The sequence below is a fragment of the Phyllobates terribilis genome, unplaced genomic scaffold (assembly GCF_046119375.1).
Source record: "Phyllobates terribilis strain yellow unplaced genomic scaffold, ASM4611937v1 Scaffold_5__5_contigs__length_657084704, whole genome shotgun sequence".
NCBI classification, from domain to species: Eukaryota; Metazoa; Chordata; class Amphibia; order Anura; family Dendrobatidae; genus Phyllobates; species Phyllobates terribilis.
In genome coordinates, this window is record NW_027362765.1 from 117,574,363 (window position 1) to 117,595,817 (window position 21,455).

Below are 21,455 nucleotides of genomic sequence, written 5' to 3' on the forward strand. Positions count from 1 at the left end.
TTTCTTGTTTTCGCTCTTGACTTAGATCAGATCATTTTCACCTTCGGGCTCAGGAGCCTTGTTGTAAGACGCCACAATTTAATTTCTCTCCGTCCCAATACATGTCTGACAGCTCGAAAACAATCAGGATCCTCATAACAAGCAGCCGGGAGGTGAGAGACGATGAGAGAATCTCAGGGAACCTTACAGACTCCTCCTGAGCGCCCGATCCAGACAAGACCAACACCCAAGATACAACTCAGAGTCCTCAGATTTTTAAACCTTTTTTTTTCTTCCTTCTTTCTTGCCAAATCTAAGACGCTGCATCTCCCTGAGAACACTTACATAACAGCTTAGGAGGAGCCTGCATACGAAATACACAGTGCTCAGGGCAAAGCGGCTGAAAAATCAGCCAAATCCATTTCTACAAAGATATAATGAGCCCCAATGGAGGCAGCATGTATTATCTACAGTGAAAGGCGCAGGAAACGCCTGATGTCAGGACCCAAGTGCACGTGTGATAGCGCTCCATGGCTCTCAATGGGAAACTAATGATGGTAAAAAATACATCAGTAGGCCAGTATTATAGTAGTTATATTCCTGTACATAGCGGGCAGTATTATAGTAGTTATATTATTGTACATAGGAGCAGTATTATAGTAGTTATATTCTTGTACATAGGGCAGTATTATAGTAGTTATATTCCTGTACATAGCGGGCAGTATTATAGTAGTTATATTATTGTACATAGGAGCAGTATTATAGTAGTTATATTCTTGTACATAGGGGGCAGTATTATAGTAGTTATTTTCTTGTACATAGGGGCAGGATTATAGTAGTTATATTCTTGTATATAGGGGCAGTATTATAGTAGCTATATTCTTGTATATAGGGGCAGTATTATAGTAGTTATATTCCTGTACATAGGGGGCAGTATTATAGTAGTTATATTATTGTACATAGGAGCAGTATTATAGTAGTCATATTCTTGTATATAGGGGGCAGTATTATAGTAGTTATATTCATGTACATAGGGGACAGTATTATAGTAGTTATATTCTTGTACATAGGAGCAGTATTATAGTACTTATATTCCTGTACATAGGGGGCAGTATTTTAGTAGTTATATTCTTGTATATAGGGGCAGTATTATAGTAGTTATATTCTTGTACATAGGGGGCAGTATTATGGTATTTACATTCTTGTACATGGGATGCAGTTTTATGGTGTTTTTATTCTCATATATAGGCAGCAGTATTATAGTAGTCCCTTTTTTGTATGTACAGTAGTTTGCGAAAGTATTCAAACACTCCCTTTGGCTTTTTACCTATTTGGTACATTAAAACCTGTGTTTAAATATTTTTGTAATCCTATTTGTGTGTGAAGTTGGTGAAGTGAAGTGAGAAAAATATCCCAATCTCTCATGATTCCCCGGAGTAACATCAAATCCATCATCAATCATCATCAAATGGAAAGAACATGGTACCACAAAAAACCTGCCAAGAGAAGGCCGTTCACCAAAACCTCAGCCTGGGCAAGGAGGACATTAATCAGAGAGGTAGTGCAGAGACCAAAGGTAACCCTGAAGGAGCTGCAGGGTTCCCAAGCAAAGACTAAAGTATCTCTCCATACGACCACAATAAGCCATACACTCCATAAAGGTGGCCTTTATGGAAGTGTGGGCAGAAAAAACTTGAACACAAAAATTGTAAAGCCAGTTTTGAGTTTGCCAACAGACATGTGGGAAACTCCCCAAATGTATGGAGGAAGGTGCTGTGGTCAGATGAGACCAAAATAGATTTTTGGATACCAAAGTAAATGTCTGGTGCCAAACCAACACAGCTCATCACTTCAAGAACACCATCCCCACAGTGAATCATGGTGGTGGCAGCATTATTCTCTGGGGATGTTTTTCAGCAGCAGGGACAGGGAAAATGGTCCGAGTCGAAGGGGAAGATGGATGGTGGAAAAACAGGAATATTCTTCAACAAAACTTGTTTCAGTTTGTCAGTGATTTGAGAATGGGACGGAGGTTCACTTTCCAACAAGACAATGACCCAAAGCATACTGCTAAAATAACACTCGAGTGCTCTAAGGGGAAACGTGTAAATGTTCTGGAGTGGCCTAGTCAAAGCCCAGACCTTAATCCAATTGAGAATCTGTAGTCAGACTTGAAGATCGCTATTCACCAGAGGAAACCATCTAACTTGAAGGAGCTGGAGTAGTTTTGCTATGAAGAATGGGCAAAAATCCCAGTGGCAAGATGTAGAAAGCACATAGAGACTAATCCAAGCGACTTGCAGCTGTAATTGCTGCAAAGGAGGCTCTACAAGGAAAACACAAAAAATGCCAAGGGGGTGAATACTTTTGCAAACCACTATATAAGGTAGTAATATAGTAATTCTATTCTTGTACATAGGAGGCAGTAATGTGTATTAGTTATATACTTTTACATTTACTATAGTAAGTATATTTTTGAAAATTGGGGGCAGTATTTTAGTAGTTGAATTTGATGCAGTTTTTGCTCTATTTCTATGATAGTCATTAGTGTAATACTCAGAAGACACTGAGATTAGGAGAAACTCCTCAACTAGTACAAAAGGATTATGAAATCTGTGCTGCATCTTCAGCTATTTGGAAGGGGAAATGAGAATAAACATTAAGGATATTATTTTGTATTTCCAATAATCAACACTTTTAGAATCAAATATTTGCTACAATATTTTAGCTGAAGGTAATAAAGTGTTGGAACTTTTGAGCAAAAATATTTTGAGGACAGGGATTAGTATAATTTATATAAGACTATTAGCGGACTTCTGAAGGCCTTTCAGCAGGTAACAGAATGCCAGGTTTGGTCACTAGGAGCGAGGAGACAAAACAGGACAAGATTAGTAGCAGAGAACACAGCTCTAGATACAATGTATCAGTTTCTGATCTATCTTGTGTTGCATAATCCTTTTCCTACCTGCTCCAAGACCTGATATGATCCCAGTGTCCTATTTACCTCCAGGACAGAGCAACTTCTGCAGCTCCCTGGCGCTCTCCACAGGCAGGTCTCTGTATTACACCAGTCTCATTTCTGTGATATCAGAAGTAGTGATTGTTTTGTATTATTATGGACCAATCCCTTAAAGGGCTTGTGCAGGCAAAATAAAAGTTTGCCCAGGGGACTGAATGTGTAAAAAATAAACTTAGACATGCTCGCCTTCCAGCACCCACCTGGATCCAGCACAGGCCACTCTGTGATCCGGGCAGATGTTACCGTTCCACCAGCCGCCGGACTGCTGCGGCCTGTTAATGACTATACTCACTATTCTGCTGGTGCAATCATTGTGTAAATATATTACTTATCCTGTACTGATTCTGAGTTATATCCTGTATTATACTCCAGAGCTGCACTCACTATTCTACTGGTGGAGTCACTGGGTACATACATTGCATTACTTATCTTGTAATGATCCTGAGTTACATCCAGTATTATACTCCAGAGCTGCACTCACTATTCTGCTGGTGCAGTCACTGTGTACATACATTACATTACTTATCCTGTATTGATCCTGAGTTACATCCTGTATTATACTCCAGAGCTGCACTCACTATTCTGCTGGTGGAGTCACTGTGTACACACATTACATTACTTATTCTGTACTGGTCCCGAGTTACATTCTGTATTATACTCCAGAGCTGCACTCACTACTCTGCTGGTGCAGTCACTGTGTACATACATTACATTACTTATCCTGTACTGATCCTGAGTTACATCCTCTATTATACTCCAGAGCTGCACTCACTATATTCTACTGGTGGAGTCACTGTGTGCATACATTACATTACTTATCCTGTACTGATTCTGAGTTATATCCTGTATTATACTCCAGAGCTGCACTCACTATTCTGCTTGTGCAGTCACTGTGTACATATATTACATTACTTATCCTGTACTGATCCGGAGTTACATCCTGTATAATACTCCAGAGCTGCACTCACTATTCTGCTGGTGGAGTCACTGTGTACATACATTACATTACTTATCCTGTACTGATCCTGAGTTACATCCTATAATGATCATCCTATATCATACTTCAGAGCTGCACTCACTATTACACTATTATACTATACATTACTTACTTCTGCATGTTTCAAAACTGAAATTTCCCACCAATTCCTGCTTGTTCAGTGTCTGCATAGAGCTTACCCTACTGATTTGTATTTTGGTAAATGTGGGCTGTACGCCATACATTGTATAATAGACTTATAGAGAGGATACAGATTGCTTCCCTACATTATGGTAATACAGCTAAGCACTTAGGGACCATGTCTGCTGGTGGTTTCCAATAACAGGGTGACATCTACAGTCTGCAGTGAGGAAAAGATAAAACAATACAGCGATGTTCTATATTCAGTAGATAAATGCTATAAACTATGGTATGTATCCCTATATCGAACATGTAACAAAAGCGTCTCTGTTCTGGATTACTGTACGCTGACAGCTGTCATTTCCTCTTCAGCTATATTTGCAGGATGACTAAACTGTGATGATTGATTGTCAAGTCATAGTTACAAGTTTTCTGTGTTTTATTACTGAAATGGGATGATTTGGTTTAGGTATGAAAAATCAATTCATCCATGTATAGGGCTAGTGTGTAGCGAGGGATGAATGGCTAATAATAGTAGACAGATGTTAGTGGCAGTCTGAAAGACATCAATCAGCTCCAAGTCAGCCCCTATCATGTTAGATTGATTCCATGATTCCCATTATGTCTAACAGGTGAAGATTTTAGGTTCATAACTTTACTTCTCTGCAATCTTAAAATTTTTTTAGATCTGCTTTTCTGACTTTTCTGCTTATGGAGCTGCAGGTTCAGACTTCAGTGGGCATTACCATTAAAGCTGAATTATCTATCCTTCTTTCAGTGCTGTAGCCCGTGTTGCAATAGTTAAATGCCTATTTGAGCCTTAAAGGGTAATTGTACTTGTAAAGGTGGAGAAGATGGGTTTGTGCCCTCTCTGAAGACCCCTATTGTTTTATTGTGTGCAAATTGTATTTTATTGCATATTTTATCCTCATGAAGCCTGCAGTTCCTGTTAGTCAGGGGTGACAGGGTTAACTGTAGGGCCATCCCATAGTTAGGGAGGAGTAATGGGGACAAGTATATGAGTTCCTAGTTTTAGAAGTTCATGGAGGTTGTAAAGAGAGCTGGAGAAAGAAAGGATGCCTTCAGAGAGTTCTGTCACAGTAGCCTAGCTATCGGGGGACAGAGGGGGCGGTGGCCCCAGGCCCCAAACTCTGAGGGGCCCACCTGGAGCTACGCTAGTGTAACTGTATCGGCATGTGCGGCACAGTTACATTTTGCCTGGGGCAGAGCAGGGAGACTCGATGTCCCTGCACTGTCCGGCGGCCGCTAAGGGGCCCTTGAGCAGGAGGGTAGGCAGTGGGCCTGATGCTGGTACCGGGGGCCCCCCGCCCACCCTCAATGCAAGTTCAGTGATGAGAGAGGGAGCGCGACACTCCCTCTCCCATAGTCCCCCTCTGCGTCTGACGTCACTGACATCATCACTTGGCGCCCGCTGTTCTGAAGATATGCGGACACTTGGAGCAGCGGGGGAACGAGGAGGAGAGGTGTTTTTTTTTTTTCCTATGGGGGGATTATACTACAGACTCTGCCTATGGAGGGGATTATGCTACAGACTCTGGCTATGGGGGGGATTATACTACAGACTCTGCCCATGGGGGTGCATTATACTATATAGACTCTGCCTATGGGGGTGCATTATACTATATAGACTCTGCCTATGGGGGTGCATTATACTACAGACTCTGCCTATGGGGGTGCATTATACTATATGGAGGCCTATGGGGGAGCATTATACTACACACTCTGCTTATGGGGAGTGCATTATACTTTATGAGGACTATCTGATGCATTATACTATATGTAGGCTATTTATACAGTGTGGGGATTACAGTTAGGGTCATACAGTGTGGGAGATAATGTGGGGTCTTTGTATAGTGCGGGGGCCATCATACAGTGTCATAAGTTTGGAGGCTACTAAGGGGTCAGCATACTGTGTGGGGGGTACTGTAACAGGTCTGGGAGGCGGAACCTCTGAGCTACTATACAAGGGGGCGGTCCTTGTAAGGGAGCGGGTGGTGACCAGGGAAGACGGGCCGGCAGTCACAGCAGGTGACCGGGACAGTCTCTGGGTGAACGGGCAGGAGGTCACGGCAAGTGACCGGGGCAGTCTCTGGATGAACGGGCAGAAGGTCACGGCAAGTGACCGGGGCAGTCTCTGGATGAACGGGCAGAAGGTCACGGCAAGTGACCGGGGCAGTCTCTGGGTAAAGGGTAGGTACGACCTGTGATGGCTGAGCCTCCAGGTAGGCTAGCAGGCAGATGGTAGATGTGTGCTCCCAGGTGAGCAAGCGAGAGTCTCTGGATAAACGGGTGGTCACAGCATGTGACGGCGGAGTCTCCAGGTAGGCCAACAGACAGGCAGCAGATCAGCGCTCCCAGGTGAGCGGGCAGGAGTCTCTGGAATGGCAGGTGGTCACAGCACGTGACGGCGGAGCCTCCAGGTAGGCTAGCAGGCAGGTAGCAGATGTGCGCTCCCAGGTGAGCGGGCAGGAGTCTCTGGAATGGCAGGTGGTCACAGCACGTGACGGCGGAGCCTCCAGGTAGGCTAGCAGGCAGGTAGCAGATGTGCGCTCCCAGGTGAGCAGGCAAGCTGGTCCATAGACAGACTGACAGGAGTAGAAAGGCAGACCGTCGGACCTCAGGCTAGCAAGCAGGTAGGAGGAATGTCAGGCAGGAAACAGACAGCAAACTGGCAGGATTCTGGCAGGTAACTGGCAGGTAACTGGCAACGGGACCTGAGGGCTGAAGCAGAGTAGTGAACAGTGCAACAACATTGCTCGGGCACCTCCATTTTGGAGGAGGTGCCTTATATATGGTGAAGTCCTCCGGCCATTGGCCGGGGACTCCTTAGGACGGCGCGCGCGGCCCCTTTAAGAGGGAGGGAGCGCGCGCGCGCCCTAAGCACAGTGGCCGGGAAGGAGCGCGCGCTGCCAGCAGAGCGGGAGGAGGACGCCGGGCTCGGAGCAGAGGGGTGAGGGGAACAGCGTCCCTACCTAGCAGAGGGCAGGGACGCCGGCACTACAGTACCCCCCCTTTAGGCTCCCCCTTTTTTAGGCCAGAGAGAAATTTAGCTAGGATGAGAGGGGCATGGATGTTCTCCCGGGGCTCCCACGTTCTCTCTTCAGGACCAAACCCCTTCCAATCTACTAGAAAAAAGGTCCTCCCTCTTACCCTTTTGGTGGCCAGAATGTTCTCTACCTCAAATTCGGTTTCAGCGGAAACCGGAGCAGGAGGCGTACCTGTAGGCTTGGAAAAAGAGTTAAGTACCACAGGTTTGAGGAGAGATACATGGAAGGAGTTAGGGATCCGCAAGTTGGCCGGGAGTTTCAATTTATAGGCCACCGGGTTGATCTGACTGATGACCTCCAGAGGACCGATGAACTGAGGCCCTAACTTATAGGAAGGAATCTTGAGCCGGACATACTTGGACGAGAGCCAGACCTTATCCCCTGGACGGAATTGAGGAGGATCCAGACGTTTTTTGTCAGCATGTCTTTTCATACGCTCGGATGACAGAAGGAGTGCAGACCGGGTACTCTCCCATATGGAGGAAAATTTGTTAACAAGAGATTCCGCAGCCGGATTGTCCACCGAAGTGGAGACGGGAAATGGGATCCGAGGATGCTGACCGAAGACTACAAAAAACGGGGATTTGGAGGAAGATTCGCTCTCGTGATTGTTGTAAGAAAATTCGGCCCATGGCAGGAGATCCACCCAGTCTGAATGGTGGGCATTAACGAAGTGCCGGAGGTAACTGGTCAGGTTCTGATTGATCCGCTCCACTTGACCATTAGACTGTGGGTGGTAAGCGGAGGAGAAGTCCAGGGTGACGTCTAGCAGTTTACAAGTGGCTCTCCAGAAGCGTGAGGTGAACTGTACCCCACGATCCGACACTATGTGGAGGGGCAGTCCATGAAGACGGAAGATGTGGCGGATAAAGTCTTTAGCCAGCTCGGGTGCAGACGGGAGGCATGGCAGGGGAACGAAATGTGCCATCTTGGAAAAGCGGTCAGCGACCACCCAAATGACCGTACAACCGGCAGAGACGGGGAGATCAGTTATAAAGTCCATTGCTATATGCTGCCAGGGGGCAGCAGGTACTGGAAGCGGAAGGAGGCGACCGGCTGGCAGATGTCTCGGAACCTTGTTGCGGGCGCAGGACACACAGGCAGAAACAAAGTCTATTACGTCCTTGTGCAGGGTAGGCCACCAGTAGTGTCGGGTAATAAGCTGGAGGGTCTTTTTCTGACCGGCGTGGCCAGCTAGTTTAGATGAGTGACCCCAGTGTAGGATCTTCTCCCGATCAGGTACTGATACGAACGTCTTACCGGGAGGGAGACGATTTAGACTCACGGGAGCCACCTGCATTACTCTGGCGGGATCGATGATGTGTTTCGGTTCTTCCTCGAGATCAGACACCAGAAAGGATCGGGACAAGGCGTCCGCCTTGATGTTTTTGTCAGCCGGGCGAAAATGAAGAATAAAATCAAAGCGAGCAAAAAACAAGGACCACCGGGCTTGGCGCGGGTTAAGTCTCTGGGCATGCTGGAGGTAAGCCAAGTTCTTGTGGTCAGTGTAAATTATTACCGGGTGAAGAGCCCCTTCGAGCAGGTAACGCCACTCCTCCAATGCCAGCTTGATGGCCAATAACTCTCGATCTCCTATGGAATAGTTGCGCTCAGAAGAGGAGAAGAGTTTGGAGAAGAAGCCACAAGTTACCATTCTCCCGGAAGATGATTTTTGGGTAAGTACCGCTCCGGCTCCAGAGGAGGAGGCGTCAACCTCCAGGAAGAACTGCTTGTTGCCATCTGGGCGATGCAGCACCGGGGCGGAAGAGAAGGCCTGTTTTAAGGAAAGAAAGGCCTCCTCTGCTTCGGGCGGCCACTCTCTGGGATTAGTGCCCTTACGGGTGAGCGCGGAAATTGGGGCAGTCCGGGAAGAGAAGTGCGGTATGAAGAGGCGGTAGTAGTTGGCGAAGCCCAGGAACCGCTGAATGGCCTTCAACCCCTCCGGTCGGGGCCATTTCTCGATGGCAGACAGTTTCTCTGGATCCATTCGTAGGCCGGTCTGAGAAATAATGTAGCCCAAAAATGGAAGCGAGGTCTGCTCAAAGAGGCACTTCTCATATTTAGTGAAGAGGTGATTCTGCCTGAGCCTGAGCAGAACCTGACGAACGTCCCTCCGGTGAGTCTGGAGATCCGGAGAGAAGACCAAGATGTCGTCCAGGTACACCACTACGCAGGAGTAGAGAAGGTCCCGGAAGATGTCATTGACCAACTCTTGAAAGACGGCAGGAGCGTTACAGAGACCAAAGGGCATTACCAGATATTCATAGTGGCCGTCCCGGGTGTTGAATGCAGTCTTCCATTCATCCCCTTGACGGATACGGACCAGGTTGTACGCCCCACGGCGGTCCAGTTTGGTGAAGATTCTAGCCCCCCTCAGATGATCAAATAATTCTGGAATGAGCGGAAGGGGGTACTTATTCTTCACCGTGATCTGGTTAAGGCCTCTATAGTCTATACAGGGACGGAGAGAGCCGTCCTTCTTTTTTACGAAAAAGAAGCCAGCTCCCGCCGGGGAGCTAGATTTCCGGATGAATCCCCTGGCCAAATTCTCCTCAATATATTCGGACATCGACCGGGTCTCAGCAGCGGACAATGGGTAAATACGCCCACGGGGAGGCGTAGTACCGGGTAACAGGTCGATAGGACAGTCGTATGGTCTATGAGGGGGTAATGTCTCTGCCTCCTTTTTATTAAAGACATCAGCAAATGACCAATAGGGAATCGGAAGTCCAGGTAGACTAGTTGGGGTAGGAGAAGGACGGGCGGGATGAACAGGAACCAAACAAGTCTTATGACAGTCCTGTCCCCAGCGAAGGACTTCTCCGGTCTGCCAGTCAAGCACGGGTGCATGTCTCTGGAGCCAAGGTAGACCTAGTAAGAGGGCGTGAGAGAGTCCAGGCAGAACATGAAAAGAGATGCTCTCAGAATGCAGCATTCCCACCTGCAGAGTTATGGATTCGGTGATGAGTTGGATGGGACGTGGTAAGAGGCCCCCATCCACAGCAGCGACAGATAATGGTATAGCCAGAGGTTTGGTGGGAATGCGGTATTTTTCTACCAGAGCCTGTGAAATAAGATTCCCGGCCGCTCCAGAGTCAAGTTGGGCTAGTTCGAAATAATGATTCTCCCCGCAGATAATTGAGACTGACAGCAGCAGAGATGGAGAGGATTTATTCTTGTCTAGGTCGACCTCTCTGAGCGAACCTAGACACAGGCGTTTCCCGACCTCTCCGGGCAGGTACGGATCCGGTGCTCCTTACTGCCACCGTAGAAGCAGCTCCCCTCGGCACGGCGTAAGTCCTGACGGGTTTTGACCATCTTTGTCTGGTCGACCTGCATAGGCTCAGGAGAGTGTACCTGGGGAGAAACGGAGGGAGTGACGGGTTTCTGAAAAGTAGGAGCTAGACGTGGAAACCTCCTCTCACGGGTGACTTCTTTGGCACGCTCCTGGGACCGTAGGTCAATCCGGGTGGCAAGAGTTATTAGGTCATCGAGAGAGGTAGGAATGTCTCGACCGGCGAGTTCATCTTTAATACGGCCGGACAGACCCTCCCAGAAGACAGATACCAGAGCGTCGTTATCCCAAGCCAGCTCCGAGGCAAGGGTACGGAACCGTATGGCATATTGGCCCACGGTGAGACTTCCCTGACGGAGGCGTAGCAGAGAAGATGCGGATGAGGTTTTCCGTCCGGGTTCGTCGAAGACTTTCCGGAAAGCCGTGAGAAAGGCAGGCAAGTCGGACACCAGGGGGTCTCCTCTCTCCCATAGAGGATTTAGCCAGGCCAGGGCCTCCCCGGTGAGATGGGACATGATGAAGGCAATTTTGGCCCGGTCGGAGTTAAACTGGTGGGACAGGAGTTCAAAGTGCAGGGTGCACTGATTTATAAAGCCCCGAGCCTGAGCGGAGTTGCCTCCGAAGCGAGGAGGTGCAGAAAGCCGGGGTCCGGGGTAGGATACCATAGTATTGGTGGGCAGCGGAGCTGCCGGATTGCGAGTCATGGCACTGGCGGTGGTTGCTGGTGGAACAGTCAGAGTGTCCAGGCGAGAATTGACATTCCGCAGGTGACCCAGGATGGACTCCTGTTGGGACCTCTGACCGGACAGTTCATTACACAGGTCCGAGAGTGAGGGAGCTTGGGTGCCACCGGGTTCCATGGCCCGAGCAAACTGTAACGGGTCTGGGAGGCGGAACCTCTGAGCTACTATACAAGGGGGCGGTCCTTGTAAGGGAGCGGGTGGCGACCAGGGAAGACGGGCCGGCAGTCACAGCAGGTGACCGGGACAGTCTCTGGGTGAACGGGCAGGAGGTCACGGCATGTGACCGGGGCAGTCTCTGGATGAACGGGCAGAAGGTCACGGCAAGTGACCGGGGCAGTCTCTGGATGAACGGGCAGAAGGTCACGGCAAGTGACCGGGGCAGTCTCTGGGTAAAGGGTAGGTACGACCTGTGATGGCTGAGCCTCCAGGTAGGCTAGCAGGCAGATGGTAGATGTGTGCTCCCAGGTGAGCAAGCGAGAGTCTCTGGATAAACGGGTGGTCACAGCATGTGATGGCGGAGTCTCCAGGTAGGCCAACAGACAGGCAGCAGATGAGCGCTCCCAGGTGAGCGGGCAGGAGTCTCTGGAATGGCAGGTGGTCACAGCACGTGACGGCGGAGCCTCCAGGTAGGCTAGCAGGCAGGTAGCAGATGTGCGCTCCCAGGTGAGCGGGCAAGCTGGTCCATAGACAGACTGACAGGAGTACAAAGGCAGACCGTCGGACCTCAGGCTAGCAAGCAGGTAGGAGGAATGTCAGGCAGGAAACAGACAGCAAACTGGCAGGATTCTGGCAGGTAACTGGCAGGTAACTGGCAACGGGACCTGAGGGCTGAAGCAGAGTAGTGAACAGTGCAACAACATTGCTCGGGCACCTCCATTTTGGAGGAGGTGCCTTATATATGGTGAAGTCCTCCGGCCATTGGCCGGGGACTCCTTAGGACGGCGCGCGCGGCCCCTTTAAGAGGGAGGGAGCGCGCGCGCGCCCTAAGCACGGTGGCCGGGAAGGAGCGCACGCTGCCAGCAGAGCGGGAGGAGGACGCCGGGCTCGGAGCAGAAGGGTGAGGGGAACAGCGTCCCTGCCTAGCAGAGGGCAGGGACGCCGGCGCTACAGGTACTATACAGTGAGGGGTAATTATACTATGTATAGGAAAGCATCATACTGTGTAGAGGGGAGCTGTACATGGGGGGGATTCAGGACATTATTAAATGATAAGTGGGCACTTATTGTTATAGGGGAACTCAGGTTATTGTGACTGTCAAAGGGGCAGACAGAGGGCATTATTACTTTCTAGGGGGCAAAAAGTTGGCACTGTTTTCTAGGACACTTACACATGGCATTACTTTATTCTAGAGGTTTGTTTTACCATCTAGAGAACACACAGTAGGTGCAGTAATAGGGACACATACAGCAACAGAGGCTCAGTATTGGGGTATCAGCAGGATGAGGCATTTATGCAGGTTGGGAATAGATTGGGACGGTGCCTGAAATGTAAGGAGTCAAATGTGTCTTTGTTGTGATCTCTGCAGACCTGAGACTCTGAATCCTGGATGGAGAAGTTATCATGTCGGTCTGGGCCAGATGGAAAAGACGGGAAAAGTGAACAATTTAATCAGAAAGAACATCATCTGTAAGGTACTATATATAACTGTGCTGTGATCTCTTATATGTTCTGCAGGACTGGCATCTATCAATATATGGTCACCATATGGCAGTAATATCAGTGCTGGTCTTTGTATAGAGATTATTTTCAGTAATGGCACGGTCATCTGCTGAGGTTCTCCTACATCTACTCTCTGCGTGCGCCACCGTATTTGTAATCAGGGTTACCTGGTTAGGGGCCCACTCAGAAATTTCGCCCCCCCCCCATACCAAAACCCTAGCTACGCCTCTGTTCTGTCATCACAGGGTGTGTGTGAAGTAACAGACCGGCAAGGAAGCAAGTTATTTAGCAAGCAATCTACAGTAGCTGCAGTTTTTATTTTAGCTTTCCTGCAAAAGGACATTGTAGTCACGCCCTGGGAAGTGGTCCTCAGGTGTGGAGGGGTCTCAGCAGCTGAGCTTCCTCCACACGCGGCAGATACCGGCTGAATCTGACGCAAAGTTCTGACCCCAGCTATTAACCATTTAATATGCCACTGTCAATCACTGACAGCGGAATTTAAATGGAACTTGCGTCGATGCGAGGGACTGATTGGTGACTATGAGTTACTAAGACCCCAGTTGCTGTCATGTCGGTTTCACCGTGGTATTGTGAGGGTATGTCTGGGGCAATTCATGAACTTCATTCCTCCTTTATAAACCAGGAGCGTTTTGTGTATTTTACGGTTTATGCATAATAATGTAAATAATATAATGTGTATGATTTTATGACTATTTTAGATGTGAATGACTCTAGTGTATTGTATTGTATTAAGCATAGGGAAAGTATACGGATAGGAAATTGGGTATAAAAATATGAAGAAATAGTATAATTAGGAATGGGAAGTACAGTGGAGGGCACTGTAGTTCAGGAAGTAGCGAGTTATAGCAAGGTAATAGTTAACATATATTGGGACAGCCCCAGTTAGGGAGGGGCACGGGTAATGTAAGGGGAAGTATTTCCTGGTTTTAGGTATATATAGATGCAAACAGAGTTGGAGATAATATTGGTTGGAGTAGATAAGAATTATTGAAGTAGGAGTTCAGGGCCAGTGGGCTGAATGTCACGTAGGATACGAAGCAAAGGGAAAAAGGAAAGAAACAACAACATGAGAACTGCAGCGACCAATTTTGGTGGTCCATCCTGTAATGTCTGAGGCCTACGGCCTGGCAAAGGTATGGAGGAGCCTGCCTTACTTTCGTCACCGAAGGGGAAAACGGATAAGGATTCACAGACAGAAATCGGGTTGGTGTTCTGGAAAGCTGCAGAGCCGGGCAGGACATCCCAGGGGCAAGAAGTGCCAGTAGAGAGAGGAATAACGCAGGCATCAGGAACTGTTACCACTGTAACACACTGTGCTGTGACTAAGACTGAACGAAACATATTAAGTAAAGTTGGATTGTTGAAATGGGATCAAGAGTTTGGTGTGAACTGTGTGGCTGAATATGGATCCGGGAATGCGGAGCATACGGAGCCTCTGGAAGCAAGAGTGAGTGTTGTCCATTAGGCCACGGCCCCACAATCAATATTGGTCAGTATTCGGTCAGTATTTTTTCTCGGGAGTGGGAGTCAGAACCAGGAGTGGGTGATAAATGCAGAATTGGTGACTTGTTTCTATTATACATTTTATCTGATTGTTCCTCACCTGGTTTTGGCTCCCACTCCTGAGAAAAAATGCTGCCTGAATACTGACCAAATACTGATAGTGGGGCCGTGGCCTAACACACAGACTACATGACAGACAGGACATTATTTATTATTTGTGGGGTGCCAGGGTGTGGGAGAACAACAGCCCCTCGCTCATGACTACTGCCCTGTCCACTTTACAGTATTGCAGTATATAGTACAAAAGATGAAACCATTGCAGGTTTAAGTCCTCCAAGAGGACTAAAATAGTAAAGAAAAAAAGTTCTTAAAAATATAACAGGAATTAAAAAAAATATATAAAAGTTCAAATCACTCCCCGATTCCTCCATTTAAAAATAAAGTTAAAAAAAAAATAAAAAAAAAATTATTTGGAATCGCCGACTTGATAAAAGTCCGATATATTAAAATATTGATTTAATTAACCTGATTGCTAAATGCTGTAAAGATAAAAAAAAAAATGCCACAATTGTGTTTTTTTGGTCAACTTACCTCCCTAAAATTTGGAATAACAAGCAATCAAAACATCATATGAACACAAAATTGGTCATTCACTGCACAAAAATATAAGCCCTCACTAAGCCTGCAACAACAGAAAAATAATAACGTTATGGGTTTTGGAAAATGGCAACACAAAGTAAAAAAGAATGCTGTATTCTAAATTTACTTAAATAGAAATTAGAAAAAAAAAACATGCATGTTTGGTATAGCTGTGATTAGACTGACGTGGACAGGTCATTTTTAGAGCACAATCAATGCTGTAAAAACAAAAAATAATGGTGGAATTCAGAATTGCATTTTTTTTTCACCATTTCATCACACTTGGATATTTTTTCCCGTTTTTCAGTACATTATATGGTAAAATGTAAGGTGCCATTCAAAACTACAACTTGTCCCGCAGAAAACAAGCCCGAGACGTCTGAGTCCACTCAAAAATAAAAAAGTTCTGGCTCTTGAAAGAAGATAAGGAAAAAACGAAAGCCCAAAAGGATAAGTTCCTTGGTCCTTAAAGAGATAAAGAAGTGTGTGACAGCTTGTTTTCTTGTTCTTTTTTTTTCAGAATGCGCTGTAATTTTTCTTGGTACTATTTTAGGACTCATATTTCACGACTTTCTAATTACTTTTAATTGCTTTTTTTGTGAGACGGGATGAATAAAAATAACAATTCTGACATTGTTTTTCATATGTTTATAGAGTTTACCATGCAGAATAAATAATGAAATAGTGTTATAGTACGGATTGTTACGGATGCGGTGATAACAAATTTGTTTGTTTTTTTAGTGGAGGTGGGGAAGCCCTCTTTTACCTCTTTTATTGTTTAAAACTAACATTTAGGTTGGATTTTTGCATCTTGATTGTTGCTGTTGCATTATTCTCCGATTCGCAATACGACCTCAATCACTTGCTTTGCGCTGTGATTTAGCAGCAATGCCTAGCGAACTATGATGTCTCGGCCAAAGTCACCAAGTGGCCCTAGCCTTATACCCGCGTTCCAAATTATTATGCAAATTGGATTCAAGTGTCATAAAGATGTAATTCTTTGGTTTTCAATTAAAATTGTGTTTCAGGGCTCTTTGGATGAATGAAAATAAACAATCTCAAACACCGATGATAATTAGTTTGCCAGGTGATCCCAGGAAAACTACTTAAGAAGGACTTCTCACATTATTAAGCAGATCACAGGTATCAAGCAATATGGGAAAGAAAATAGGATCTCCCTGCTGCCGAAAAGCGTCAAAAGTGCAATGCTTTGGACAAGGTATGAAAGCATTAGATACTTCACAAAAACGTAAACATGATCATTATAGTATGAAGAGATTTGTGGTTGATACAGAGCTCAGATGGGTTTATGCAGATAAAGGCATAATGAGGAAGGTTTCTGCTAGACAAATTAATAGGATTAAGAGAGCAGCTGCTATAATACCATTACAAAGCAGCAAACAGGTATCTGAAGCTGCTGGTGCATCTAGAGCCCAGCAAACCTTTAGGTGGAGGATCCTCCAGAGGCTTGCAGTCGTGCATTAATCTATTATTCGGCCACTCCTAAACAGTGGTCACAAGCAGAAGCGGTTGCAGTGGGCCCAGACATACATGAAGACTAATTTTAAAACAGTCTTGTTTACATATGAGTGCCGTGCAACCCTGGATGGTCCATATGGATGGAGTAGTGGATGGTTGGTGGATGGTCTCCATGTCCCAACAAGGCTGTGACGTCAGTAAGGAGGTGGCGGAGTCATGTTTTGAGCCGGAATCATGGGGAGAGAGCTAGTAGGCCCATTCAGGGTCATCGGCAATGTATATGTCCACAAAATTGTAGCAGATTTATGATAGATGAGGAAATAGGTTTGCAATACATTACCTTTGTGGGACACCATATTGCGTACAACTTTTTTGGGGGAGGGATGGGGTAATGAAAGCGCAGACTTTTTTTTAATTTTATTTTGATTATTTACTATAAATAATACATGTCAGAAAAAAATCATCTGCTGATTATTATTTTTTTTTTCTCAAAACTCAAAGCCACAAAATAAAATTGGTCTAACGGTTTGATTCCAAATTATCCATCTCCAGGAGAGAATAAGTCTAAATCAAGACTAAAAGAGCAGCGCTCCTCCGCCTGTTAATTGGCAGCGATCAACGCACGTTACCGCTTGAAATGACTTTACAATTAACGCCTAATCTCCAATGAAAAACAGACTCAAGTTGTTAACTGGCTACGGCCACATTTAAAGGGACGGTGACAGAAAGGTGGTCAATAGCACTAAAACCACAACATTTCATCCAGGAAATTAGAGGTAATAAATATGTCTTCTAGCTGGGATGTAGAGATGCAGAGCCGCGCTCCCAGTACTGTGGAGAATTACCGGCACGGACTGGTGCAAACTCTGCTTATTAAAGTGATCATCAATAATTTATAATAGGAAGAAACATCTGTGTCAATAGGGTGCAATATTGGGGACATGTTCACTTTTTATGTACTACAGTAGCATCAAGAGCTGCATTCATCATTCAGCTGATTTCTCTACGTTGCTTTTCCCTTTTCTGCTGTGCTACATTGTGAGAGATGTAGTGTCTATAGACGCTGTAAGACGTCTGATGTGAAAAAAAACACACCACAACTACAATGCATCAAAAGATATGCTCAAACAAGAATGTAAAGCAAAGCGCATGCAAAGTGGTTCAATATTTCATGTTACAGAGAAGTACATAGAAATCATGGAGCATTACCCCTCAAATGTATCACACCTTCATAAATGTCCACCAAACAATGCAATTGTGATTGCTGGAAGACACCACGAGGGGGAGCTCACTGCATACAGACGTATACAGCTAGTGTTTAGTATCTAGACCCTGCTCCCCCTAGTGGTGGCTGATGCTATCTACTATGACATTGACTTGGCAAGCATGAGAAGCCATTCAGTGTCTGGGCAGAAAATGAACCCCCAAAGTTTACACAACAGGGTCATATCAAGGAAAATATTGAAATCGTCAGTCAGTGCTCTGCAAGCTGCGGCTGTCTGTATTACAAATCTACAGTCTATAAGGGCAGGCCTGGATTGTATCCTCACAGTATTTGGAGTGGTAAGGGTTGTGGAGAGTTAATTAGCCCGGTCGCTCACCTACTTTGCTTGAATGACCATACACCTTAGTGACTAATAAGGCTCGGTGCCGGATAAGCCAATTCCCAGCCTCATCCCAGATGTTTCCAGCATTAATCACAGAACAGATGACATTGCGAGGTCCTGAGTCACGGCTGCTACCAAACACTGGCACCTGGGCACCATATCCTGTCTGTAATATCGGCAAGACGACTAATGAACTTAATGTATCATTCATTTCACTGTATTATAGGACGTCCTAAATGTCTTCAAAAAGTGAGATGTGGAAATAGGAGCAAATATATCCACCAACACATCCTTCCTGACCTGACAGTATATTTGACTTATAGGGAAGGTCCCTCTGAATGGTGGCACGAAAGGGACAGCACTTTTTCTTGTAGAGGAGAGATCATTTACATACATATTATCTCAGGTACAGTATACACCTGTTATCCCGGGTTTAGTGTACCAGCCCTTTAATTCATTAGCAGCCATTAATCACAGTCCTGTTAGCAGATAAAATACCAGGAGATCTTGGCTCAGCATGATCTGCGTTACACCAGTTGTATCTTGTATCCTGAAGCCTCAGCTAAAGAGACGAGTCCCCATGCCCGGGGCATCTCCCACCCGCTTTACAAGACATTGCCAAGAAAAAGACATTGCTTTCTTCGTTTCTTCTTGTCAGTGATTTCCCCCTCCTGCCCAACTGGACTAAATCTGCCTGTGTCTATTCAATTAAGTGAAGAATTACCTTGTGACACGGACCCGACAGACTCACAATGAGCTTCGTCCCACTGCGTACCAACCCTAATTACTAACGACAGTTCTGAGAGACAATTTAGACATTAGATTAATAGGGCCCCTCCAAAGCTGGGGGCCGCACAGAAAACTGGGACAGCGTCTGCAATAGATGTGATAGGGAGGTCATCTCTGCGCTACCTGCAAATTATTAGCATAACTCTCATAGATGAATTCCTAATATACAGAAAACTCACAACTTCCACTAACTCTAAACCCTCTGGCTCTGAGTCCACGCAAGCCATATGTAAAACACATGAATTTCCTAGTTAAAAATGTATGAATATGTAAAATAATATTACATTACCCACCATGAGCAAGAGTATAATTTCTATAATACTGCCACCAAGATGCAAGAATATAACTACTATAATACAGCTCCTATGTACAAGAATATAACTATTATAATACTGCCCCTATGAACAAGAATATAACTACTATAATACTGCCCCCTATGTACAAGAATATAACTACTATAATACTGCCCCTATGTACAAGAATATAACTGCTATAATACTGCCCCTATGTACAAGAATATAATTACTATAATACTGCCCCTATGTACAAGAATATAACTGCTATAATACTGCCCCTATGTACAAGAATATAACTACTATAATACTGCCCCTATGTACAAGAATATAACTATTATAATACTGCCCCTATGTACAAGAATATAACTGCTATAATACTGCCCCTATGTACAAGAATATAACTACTATAATACTGCCCCCTATGTACAAGAATATAACTACTATAATACAGCCCCCTATGTACAAGAATATAACTACTATAATACTGCCCCCTATATACAAGAATTTAACTATTATAATTCTATGTACAAGAATATAACTACTATAATACTGCCCCTATGTACAAGGGTATCTCACTGCTCGAGAAGCTCGGCGCTCGCCGAGTTTTTCCGGTGTTGCTCGGCGGGAGCTCGGGTCCCCTTCCTGCATGTTTGGCGCTCTTTAGAGCTGGGATTGCCTGCCACACACTGTAATGCCGCAGCCATGTTGGTTGTGGCATTACAGTGATTGGCTGGCTGCACAGCGTCATCAGGACTATATCAGACCTGGCGCCGCCATGCTCGTCACAGTCTACTGCGGAATCAGACAGTGTAGGGAGAGGGGCTGCTGAGCTAGGGAGAGATTTGTTTGTTTCTAGTTAGTGTAGGTGTACCAGACTATATTAGAGACACATATCCATCTCAACAAACAGTCGTTCTGAGGACTAATCCAGCTGCACAGATAGCAGTGCTAGGCAGGCAGGCAGGGTATATAGCAGACTGCAGTGCACATAGCAAGAGGGTCCATTCCAGTTCTGTCTGCTGCTGGTGCTTTTACAGATATTTCTATAAATAGCCCCAGGTATCAGGGACCAAGAATATTTTTTTTAATCTTAATCCTGATTATTTCATTATAAAGCAAGCCAGAGAACACAGTTTTTCTGTGCCATTTGCTTGTTGGCACTGCAGAATACAGCCAGGTCCTTTCCATTTTACAGCGCTAAAAATCCAGCTATTTAAAACTGTGGTTTGTCGTCACACGGATCACATATAATTGCGCTGAAAATTCTGCCATTTCTGGCCTCCATTAAAATTTTGTTTCAGTGTGTCAGTGAAATTATTGACACCAGTTTGCTGTTAAAAATAGTTACCTACCTGCATATAATTGCACTGAAAATATTGCCATTTCTGGCCTCCATTGAAATTTTGTTGCAGAGTGTCAGCGAACTTATTGACACGAGGTCAATGCTGACACTTGTCGACACTTGTCGGCGGTGTTAAAATAGTTATCTACAGGCCAGCTATTTAAAACTGTGGTTTGTCCATCACGGATCACATATAAGTTCGCTCCAAATTCAGATATTTGTAGTGAGCGTGGAAGATATTGTCCTCCATTTAAAATGGGCAAGGCATGAGTCAAGGGATGGGGAACTGGACATGATGGTGATGGTGAATGCAGAGGGCGAGGCCGTGGGCAAGCCGAAATTGTGCCACAACAAACACCCACATCTTCTCGCTCGACCTTCCTGTCCTAATTAATAGGGGACCACAGAATACCACTATTGAACACAGAGCAGTGTGAAAAGGTTATCGGTTGGATAGCAGATAATGCTTCCAGTCACTTAGCCACCACCACCACCCTGACTTCCACACGGTCAAGTCTCAGTAGCCGTGAGTCTGGACAGCATATTCCTCACCCTGATCCTCCTTCCTCCCACCATGCAGAGTGCCCAGAGACAACTGATCCCACACTTGGACACTCCAAAGAGCTGTCCACTTTTCCATTTATATATTCGGGCCTCTCGTCTGGTCCACTTGAAGCGGAGCAATAGGAGATCACATGTAGCGATGCCCAAATATTTGAGCAGCCACAGTCATACGAAGGCGACAGTGGGAAAGTGTCACAATAGGTGGATGATGATGAGACACAATTGCAAGAAAGTCAGGAGGAGGACCAGGGTGCGGAAGTGGAAGACGAGGTGGCAGGAGGACATGCAGAGTAAGGACAGCAGCACACAGAGGGAGGGAGGCAGAGTACCCCAA

General features: G+C 45.8%; 1 long non-coding RNA gene across 1 annotated transcript; it reads left to right on the forward strand.

The window, feature by feature from the left end:
* The first annotated feature begins 389 nt into the window (after nucleotides 1-389).
* On the forward strand, nucleotides 390-16,299 carry LOC141270926 (uncharacterized). The gene is made up of 3 exons (XR_012321770.1): nucleotides 390-536; nucleotides 12,748-12,853; nucleotides 16,073-16,299. It is a non-coding gene; the product is annotated as an uncharacterized lncRNA (long non-coding RNA).
* The last annotated feature ends 5,156 nt before the right edge of the window (nucleotides 16,300-21,455 follow it).